Source organism: Myotis brandtii, unplaced genomic scaffold (genome assembly GCF_000412655.1).
Source record: "Myotis brandtii unplaced genomic scaffold, ASM41265v1 scaffold41, whole genome shotgun sequence".
NCBI lineage: Eukaryota > Metazoa > Chordata > Mammalia > Chiroptera > Vespertilionidae > Myotis > Myotis brandtii.
In genome coordinates this window covers 1,318,615-1,328,659 of record NW_005365763.1, presented here as the reverse complement: position 1 = coordinate 1,328,659, position 10,045 = coordinate 1,318,615, and the positions used below count along the sequence as shown (strand labels likewise).

Genomic DNA, 10,045 nt, shown 5'->3' with positions numbered 1-10,045 from the left:
TGACAGGGGGGGGCTCCCCAACCCCCTGATCGCCCTGCGGCTCTGTGTGTGACAGGGGGCGGGGCCACAACCTCCCTATCCACCCTGTTCTGTTCATGACAGGGGGCAGCGCCCCAACCCCCTGATGGGCCCTGCTCTGCTCGTGACGGGGTGGCGCCCCGCAACCTCCCCATCGACCCTGCCTTGAGTGTGACAGGGGGCGGTGCCCCAACCCCCCAATCGGCCCTACCCTGAGCGTGACTGAGGGTGGCATCGCAACCTCCCGATCCGCCCTGCTCTGTGCATGATGGGGCGGCGCCCCAACTCCCCAATCGGCCCTGCTCTGAGCCTGACCAGGGGCTGCACCTAGGGATTGGGCCTGCCCTCTGCCACCAGGGAGCAGGCCTAAGCCAGCAGGTTGTTATCTCCCGAGGGGTCCCAGACTGCGAGAGGGCACAGGCCGGGCTGGGGGAACCCCCTCCCCCCGCCCCCCGAGTGCACAAATTTTTGTGCACCGGGCCTCTAGTATAACTATAAATGCTAATCCCTCATACTAGGCTACTGGCCTAGTTTTCTTGAAGTATTTGTTTGTCAAATAATTAACTGGTCTTTTTAGTGGAAGCCCTTTAAAGTGCTACATGAAAAATTCTCAACAGTAAGTTTACCAGATACATTGATCTTTATTAGTTTTTTCCCCCCTGAAACTATAAGTGCACATTCCTCAAACAGTACATGTAGGCTGTCCCAAAAAATGTATACACACTTTAATAGCTGATAACTCAATTGATGTTTTTTTCTTTCCAAATTTAACCCATTGGAATTAATAATTACTCAAAGTATATATACATTTTTTAGGACACACTGTAATTATTAAACAAATGTTTATTGAATATCCACTGTTTTAAGAAAGTGTGTTAGATCCTGGGGATATGGAGGCAAATAAAATAGATGTGACCCTTCTCTCATAGAACTTATATTGTACAATTGTTATGCTATTAGACTCTTTAAAAGAAACTAAAATTAGTAACCCCTTGTAAAGTTCTCCATCAGAGAAAAACGTTGAGTGTTATAGGGAAACTTAAAAACACTAAGGTCAGTGTCCTGAGTCCAGATCTGCTTTCATCTGATCCAGATGATCCCCATTGTTCCCCAAATAGTAGCAAAGCAAACCTGTACCAGCTTGAAGATGTTTTGAGAAAAGCACTGATTTTATCCTCTGTTGCTCTTGGAAAGTCATGAAATTAGAATCCCATTGAAATATCTGTGTCTCATTCACTTCTACATATGAATTTATGTGAATGAAATTATTTAAGTCAAGGAACAGCTGCAGTAGACAGTAGTAGTTAATATTCAGTATTCCTTGTGATATAATTTTCATACATTCCTGGTTATTACTACTTCTTTGGACAGAGTAAGCTTTTAACAGTTATATCAAGTAAAATCTTATAAGTGCTATGCTTACTTCACAGTATTAGGAGAAGCCTTTTATACTGACAGGGTTTAACTAAAACATTATGCAAAGACAGAAGGGCCCCATTCAGCTTCCCATAAGGCTTAAGACATAATTTTGCTGCTGTTGTAATTATATTACCTTTGGAAAAACATTCCTTGAATTAATGGGAGGGTATGTGTACATTATATTACAGTAAATATTGATATAAGCATAGGGTGTATTGTCATGAATGAACCTCAAGCTAAACAAAGTGCTTGAGTTCTCTCCTTCTGGATCTGTTAGAAAGCTATATAGTCCAGTTTTTGAAATATTATAAAACTGTATTTTATAAACACTTCCTTATATCAAGAGTTTGCATACTTACTTTCAAGCTAGAGAAGATGAGAATTTGCAAAAAAAAAAATCTTCTTTGTCACAACTTTCCTTGCCCTTATATGTGGGAAGTGCTGTGCATATATTATTTTAGTATTTTTTAAAATAAACTATTTGTCACATCTCCATATTAGGTATTAACTTACCCTGTGTTTCACTAGTATTTATCCCTCTACAGCACACTGGAGGTTTTCTTTGGAAGGTACTTCTCAATCTGTTTTGCTTGACATTGCAGGAATCTTTGAATACCACCTCATTCTTGAATCATTTGTTACCTGCTCTCTCTCTATTCTTCTACTTTACTCCGGCTCTTCTCTCTTTCCTCTTTCTGCCTGTCCTTTTATTGTTAGTGTTCCTCAAGGCTCTTCCTGGGCTGTTTCTTCTTCCTGAGCACATTCTCCCTGGGTGATCTCCACTTCCTGGTCTTTAGGTACCACCTAGATAAGTGCTCCATAACTCTCTTTCTAGCTCAGAACTAATCTTGTTCCAACTGACCGTGGAGGTATTCACTGGTATGTCTCTCAGGCACCTAATTCCAGGGTGCTCCAAACTTTATGCTTTTTCCTCCAAAACCAATTCCTCCTTGAGGTACTTCATCCTAGTCACCACGTCCCCATAAATGACACCACCATTCCTTCAGTTGTTGAAGCTAGAGATTTGGGATACTCTTTTTTTTTTTTTAATTAAATCTTTATTGTTCAGGTTACATTTGTTCCTCTTTTTTTCCCCCCCATAACTCCCCTCCTCCCAGTTCCCGCCCCACCCTCCGCCCTCACTCCCCACCCACTGTCCTCATCCATAGGTGCACGATTTTTGTCCAGTTTCTTCCCGCATCTCCCATTCCCCTTTCCCCCCCAAGAATAGTCAGTCCATTCCCTTTCTATGTCCCTGATTCATTATAATCACCAGTTCATTCTGTACATCAGATTATTTATTCACTTGGTTCTTAGATTCACTTGTTGATAGATGCATGTTTGTTGTTCACAATTTGTATCTTTACCTTTTTCTTCTTCCTCTTCTTAAAGGATACCTTTCAGCATTTCGTATAATACTGGTTTAGTGGTGATGAACTCCTTTAGCTTTTCCTTATCTGTGAAGCTCTTTATCTGACCTTCAATTCTGAATGATAGCTTTGCTGGATAAAGTATTCTTGGTTGTAGGTTCTTGGTATTCAGCACTTTGAATATTTCTTGCCATTCCCTTCTGGCCTGCCAAGTTTCTGTTGAGAAATCAGCTGACAGTCGTATGGGTATTCCCTTGTAGGTAATTGAGTCTCTTTCTCTTGCTGCTTTTAAGATTCTCTCTTTGTCTTTTGCTCTTGGCATTTTAATTATGATGTGTCTTGGTGTGGTCCTCTTTGGATTCCTTTTGTTTGGGGTTCTCTGCGCTTCTTGGACCTGTAAGTCCATTTCTTTCACCAGGTGGGGGAAGTTTTCTGCCATTATTTCTTCAAATAGGTTTTCAATATCTTGCTGTCTCTCATCTTCTGGCACCCCTATTATTCTGATGTTGGTACGCTTGAAGCTGTCCCAGAGGCTCCTTACACTATCTTCGTATTTTCGGATTCTTTTTTCATTTTGCTTTTCCGGTTGGGTGTTTTTTGCTTCTTCGCATTTCAAATCTTTGACTTGATTCTTGCGCTCCTCTGGTCTGCTATTGGGTGTCTGTATAATATTCTTTATTTCAGTCCGTGTATGCTTAATTTCTAGTTGGTTCTTTATCATAGCATCGAGGGTCTCATTAGTTTTCGTGACTCTCTCCTCAAGTTTATTGACAGCTTCTAGCACATTTTTGCAAGCCCTCAAAATTGCGATTTTTAGCTCTATATCCTCCATTTCTGTCATGTTTTTTTGTCTCCGCATTTTTTATGCTTTCTTGGTGCACCCCCTAGTGGTCTTTGTGCGCAGTCTTGTTCTAGTTGAGCCTTGATTGTTGTAGTTAATACTAGAGGGATTTGACCACCAGGCCGACTGGCTGTGTGAATCAGCTGTGTCTGCCGCGGAAAACTTCTGTCCTCTGGGGAGGTGCTAATCTAGCCTTTGCCTGAGGCGATCTGGCAAATGGCTCTGCGCAGGGCTTGGGCGGGGCGGGCTCAACAGGGCGGGCGGAGGGAGCCGTTATGGTGCCCTCAGTCCTGTTCCCAGAGGCTCTGCTTCTCAGAACCCCCGGAACCGCTGCAAACCTCGGAGGGAAAGCTGCCTTCCAACTGATGCCAGACACTCCCGCTTCTCCCGTTTGGGTCCGAGTCCCCAGCGATTCGCCCGTATCTGGAGCTCAGAGTCTGAGACTCCCCCCTGACCGAAAACGACAACCGCGCTCTCAGCCACCAGCCCGCTTTGCGCGCGCACCTCCGCACCTGAGTTTTTTCCACACTGCGCCTCCTCTGAGCCTCGGTGTGCTGTTATTTTTCCTTCTAGTTGAAGAGTCTCTCCTCAGCCAGCCTTCCTGTGGTTCTGGGTGATGTCCATTCCGTCTTTTAGTTGTATTTTTGAAGTGGTTGTTTGCGGCAGCAGTCTCCGGTGTTTACCTATGCCGCCATCTTGCTAGACCTGGGATACTCTTTATCTCTCAAAAACCTTTACTATCTCTTCTCAATCCATTTTTTTCTCCCTCCTCTGACACTGCCCACATTTGTGCCCACTATTTCCCTGAGCTCACTGCTGCTGCTCCTGAAGGGTTTCCCTGCAGTCAGGAGTTCTCTCTCACTCCATTCTCTACACTGCTGGCAGGCAGATTTTTCTAAAAAAACAAAGTGGCCATGTAAATCCCGGCTGAGAACCCTTCAGGAGCTTTCTGTACCCTTTAGGACTGGTGCCAATCTACTCCCCAATGCCTATTAGGGCATGTAAAACCTGTACCCCTTCCAGCCTATCCCTGTGCAATCTCTTCTCTAGCTCTTCTACACTACTTGCAGTTCTCAAATGTTCTGTGTTCTATCTTACCTCCAGGTTTTCGCCATGAATTTGTCCTGCTTCTTATCCTGGCAAAGACAACCTTTAAATTTCAGTTTTCTCTCTCCAAAGTATTTCCCTAGTTCTGTATACTTACCTTCACTCAGGACTGTCATCATTTTCTTCTTGGTTTTCCTTTGCTGGAACTATAAATTCAGAGATGGCTGGGCCCTCATCCATCGGCCAGGTTCGTATTTCTGTCACTAGTGTCCAATCCAGGACTGACACGTTTCATTGTATGAAATGATAAAGGAAACAATCCTAGAGAATCTGGCAATTTTAGAAGAAAAAGATAACTTAGTTACTGCTAGAGAGTGAAGATCTAAGAAAACCATCAGGCAGGTAATAAAATTAATATTGTGACAGAGATTTGGATTTTCTTTGCTCCTCAGATCTAGTGCTCTTACTTAAATATATCATCAAACATTTTCTAAGCAATCATTGTTTCTAAAAAAAAAAAAAAGAGAGAGAGAGAGAGGGAAAGAAATGGCTTCCCCTTATTTTGTGCACCTCAAGGATAGATTAATTTTTTAAAGAATTTCTTAAGCCCTGGCATTCTTTTCCATTGAAAAGAATACAAAAAGCAGGCTTCCAGTCAAGATGGCGAGTAGGAGAACACTTTGCTTGCTTCCTGCCATGACCACATCAAAATTCCAACTCAACTACAGAACAGTATCATTGAAAACCACCTGCAGTCTAGCTGAATAAAAGTCCTATAACTGAGGTTTTAAAGAAGAAGCTGTGTGAAGACTGGTAGGAGAGACATAGACTCCTAATGGGCTAGTCATACACCTCTTGTGGTGGTTCAAAATCTGGAGAAATATCTTGGCTGCAGAGGTTCTCCTTGAAGTGCAAGGGATTCCAGCTCCACACCAGGACCCCCAGTCCAGGGTTCCAGTGTTGGGAAGAGAAGTCCCAATAACTTCTGGCTGCAAAAACCAGCAACCATTTTGGCTGAGTGAGACAGAGGGTTTCCAGAGTCCCAGGTATTTCTCTGAAAAGCCTACACTTTCATTTACTTGGTCTCACTCTCTCTGAGATCCCTCGCTGGGGTGGCAGCTTGAAAGTCACCAGGGACATGCAGGGAGAAACTGAATTGTATGGCTTTGGGTTGGAGGGGTAGCTTTTTCCCAGACAGAAGTGCTGGCAGAGGCCATTATTCCTTTCCTGAGCCCTCTCTCCACAGAGCCCACAGGTGGGTGCCACATCTGAATCTCCATCAACCTGGTTAATAACATTTGACCTGCCTTGGTGATTCCTTGAGACCCTGTCCCACCCAACTTGTAGGCCAATTCAAGCCCTTTTTGGTGGCTTTTCCACACAAGCAACATATCTTAGCTCTTGATGAGGATTTTCCTAAAATCTCGCAAAGGCTCACAAACCCCATGCAGCAGCATCTGGCCTCAGCGTGCCCTGTACCTCTTGTTAAGTGACCCCAACCCCTGCATGAGGGGCAGCCAGACTTGGTTTGCAACTTGGCCTCTTTGGGGAACCTCGAAGTCCAGCACAAGAAGCTGCCACCTGCAGATTGCTTTATATCTCATGCTGAATGGCCCCAGGCAGGGGACAGGCATCTGACTTTGGCCTGCATCAGAGCCCCTCCCATGATGCCCCAGAACTAGCACACCAGGTGGCCAGTTTCAGACCACATCAGAGTACCACTCAACCATCTCAAAAAATGCACCCAAAGTGTAGATTCAGCAGGCATTGAGCCCCAATAAAACAAATCCTTCTTCATAGGGTTGGCCCCTTTATAACAGCTCCTCCACTGTTATAATGTCATGGCCAGTCCTTTCAACCAATCAGCCCAAGGGACAATCCTTCCCATTGATATGCCAGCAACAATCAAGGCTCAACTACAGCAGGACGACACATACAATAAACACAAGGACACATCTGGACCTCACAGCTTAGGTGAGTAACCAGGGAGATTGCATCACTAGTTCCAAAAGGACAACTACTACATAAGGCCACTACTCTACGAAGTCTGGGAGACATAGCAGATCTACCTAGTACATAGAAACAAGCAGAAGGAGGCAGCTAGAATGAGGAGACAAATATGTCCCTAATGAAAGAACAGAACAAAACTCCAGAAAAAAAAACTAAACAAAATGGAGATGATCAATTTTCCAGATGCAAAGTTCAAAACACTGTTTATTAGGTTGCTCAATGATATCATAAAAATAGAGATAGAAAACATAAAAAAACCAGAAATGAAGAATATAATTACTGAAATGAAGAATATATTAATGAAAATCAATAGTATATAGATGAAGCAGATTTGGAAGATAAGGTAGCAGCAGAATATTCCCAAAGAGGGCAGCAAAAATAATCCAAAAAATGAGGATAGTTTAAGGCACAACTGGGACACCATCAAGCATACCAATATTCACATCATAGAGAACCAGAAGTAGAAGAGAGAGAGCAAGGAATTGAAAACCTATTTGAAGAATTAATGACTGTTAAATTCCCTAACTTTTGGAAGGATATAGACATACAAGTGCAGGAAGTCCAGAGAGTTCCCAACAAGATAAACAAAAGAAGCCTACACCAAGACACATCATAATTAAAATGCCAAGGGTTAAAGGCAGAGAGAGAATCTTAAAAGCAACAGGAGAAAGGCAGTTAGTTACCTTCAGGGGAGCTTCCATAAGACTTATCAGATGATTTCTGAACAGAAACTTTGCAAGCCAGAAGGAATGGGCATGAAAGATTCAAAGTGATAAAAAGGGAGGACCTACAACCAAGATTATTCTACCTAGCAAAGCTGTCATTTAGAATTGAAAGACAGATGATAAAGATCTTTCCAGACAAGAAAAAGCTAAAGGGGCTCATCATCACCCAACAAGCATTACAAGAAATGTTAAATGGTCTACTTTAAGTAGAAGAAGATAAAGAAATATGAATAATAAAATGGCAATGATTACATATGTATTAGCTATTACTTTAAATGTAAATGGAATAAATGCTTCAACTAAAAGACATAGGGTGGCTGAATGAATAAGAAAACAAGATTAATTTATATGCTGCCTATAAAAGACCCACTTTAGACCAAAGATACACACACAATGAAGGAAAGAGATATTTCATGAAAACAGAAACAAAACAAAAAATGGTGGGTTATCAGTACTCATATCACACAAAGTAGATGTTAAAGGCTCTAACAAAAGATAAAGAAGGACCCAGCAATTATACTTCTGGGTACTTATTGTAAGAAACCATATGTTTTTTGCAGCATTATTTACAACTAGAGGCCGAGTGCACAGTGCTCTCGGGGAGGGTCCCTCAGCCCAGCCTGTGCCCTCTTGCAGTCTGGAACCTCTCAGGGGATGACCACCTGCTGTTGGAGATTAAACCTTATCTGTGATAACATTGGCAAATATGTTCTCCCATGCAGTGGGCTTTCTTGTTGTTTTGTTGATGGTTTTTGTGTGTGTGTTTTTGCTGTACAGAATCTTTTTGTTTTGATGTAGTCCCATTTGTTTATTTTCTCTTTAGTTTCCATTGCCCTAGGAACTGTATCGGTGAAGATAGTGCTTCGGCATATGAAACTGAGATTTTGCTGCCTGTGGATTTCTCTAATATTTTTATGGTTTCCTGTCTTATATTTAAGTCCTTTGTCCATTTTGAGTTTATTTTTGTGTGTGGTGTAAGTTGGTGGTCGAGTTTCATGTTTTTGCATGTATCTGTCCAATTTTCCCAACACCATTTATTGAAGAGACTGTCTTGAATCCATTGTATGTTCTTGCCTCCTTTGTCAACTATTAGTTGAGCATAGTGGTTTGGGTCGATTTCTGGGTTCTCTGTTCCATTGGTTTATATGTCTGTTCTTATGCCAGTGTCAGGCAGTTTTGAGAACAGTGGCTTTGTAATACATCTTGATATCTGGTATTGAGATCCCTCCTACTTTGTTCTTCTTTCTCAGGATTGCTGCAGCTATTCGGGGTCTTTTTTTTTTTTTATTCCAGATGAATTTTTAGAGAGTTCATTCTAGGTCTGTGAAATATGCCATTGGTATTTTAATGGGGAGTGCATTGAATCTATAGATTGCTTTGGGTATTATGGACATTTTAATGATGTTGATTCTACCAATCCATGAACACGGTTTGTTCTTCCATCTGTTTATGTCTTCCTATATCTCTTTTTCAGTGTCCTGTAGTTTTCTGAGTACAGGTCTTTTACCTCCTTAGTTAAGTTTATTCCTAGATATATTAATTTTTTTTGGTGTGATGGTAAATGGGATTGTTTTTTTAATCTCTCTGTAGGTTCACTATTGGTGTATAAAAATGCCAGAGATGTTGGCGTTAATTTTGTATCCTGCTACATTGCCGAATTCATTTATTAAGTCTAATAATTTTTTTATGGAGTCTTAAGGGTTTTCTATGTACAGTATCATGTCATCTGCGAATAATAACAGTTTTACGCCTTTTATTTCTTCTTCTTTTCTAATTGCTATGGCTAGCACTTCCAGAACTATGTCGAACAGGAGTAGTGAAAGTGGGCATCCCTGTCTCATTCCTGTTCTTAGGTAAAATGGTTTTTAGCTTTTGCCCATTAAGTATGATGTTGGCTGTAGGTTTGTCATACAAGGCTTTTATTATGTTGAGGTATGATCCCTCTATTCCCACTTTGCTGAGGGTTTTTATCAAGAAAGGGTATTGGATTTTGTCAAATCCTTTTTCTGCATCAATTGATATGACTGTGTGATTTTTATCTCTCAATTTGTTTATGTGATGTATCACATTTATTGATTTGCGGATATTGTACCATCCTTGTATCCCCGGGATAAATCCTACTTGCTAATGGTATATGATCTTACTGATGTAATGCTGGATCCGATTTGCCAGAATTTTGTTGAGGATTTTGGCATCTAGGTTTATAAGGGATATTAGCCTGTAATTCTCTTTTATTTTGTTGTCTTTATCTGGTTTTGGTATTAGGGTAATGCTGGCTTCATAGAATGAACTTGTAAGTGTTCCTTCCTCTTGAATTTTTTTGGACTAGTTTGAGGAGGATAGGTTTTAGTTCTTCTTTGAATGTTTGGTAAAACTCCCCTTTGAAGCTATCTGGCCCCGGGCTTTTGTTTGCTGGAAGCTTTTTGATGACTGCTTCAATTTCCTCCATAGTTATTGGCCTATTGAGATTTTAGATTCTTCCTGATTGAGTTTTGGAAGGTTGTGTTTTTTAGGAATATGTCCATTTCATTGAGGTTGTCTAATTTGTTGGAATAGAGTTCATAGTATTATTTTTTTTACAATCCTTTGTATTTCTGTGGGGTCTGTTGTTATTT

The 10,045-nt window shown here is 41.4% G+C and overlaps 1 protein-coding gene across 6 annotated transcripts in view; it reads left to right on the top strand.

The window, feature by feature from the left end:
- Nucleotides 1-10,045, top strand: part of PARD3 (par-3 family cell polarity regulator) — a 744,562-nt gene that overhangs the window by 412,909 nt on the left and 321,608 nt on the right. The window lies entirely within an intron of this gene.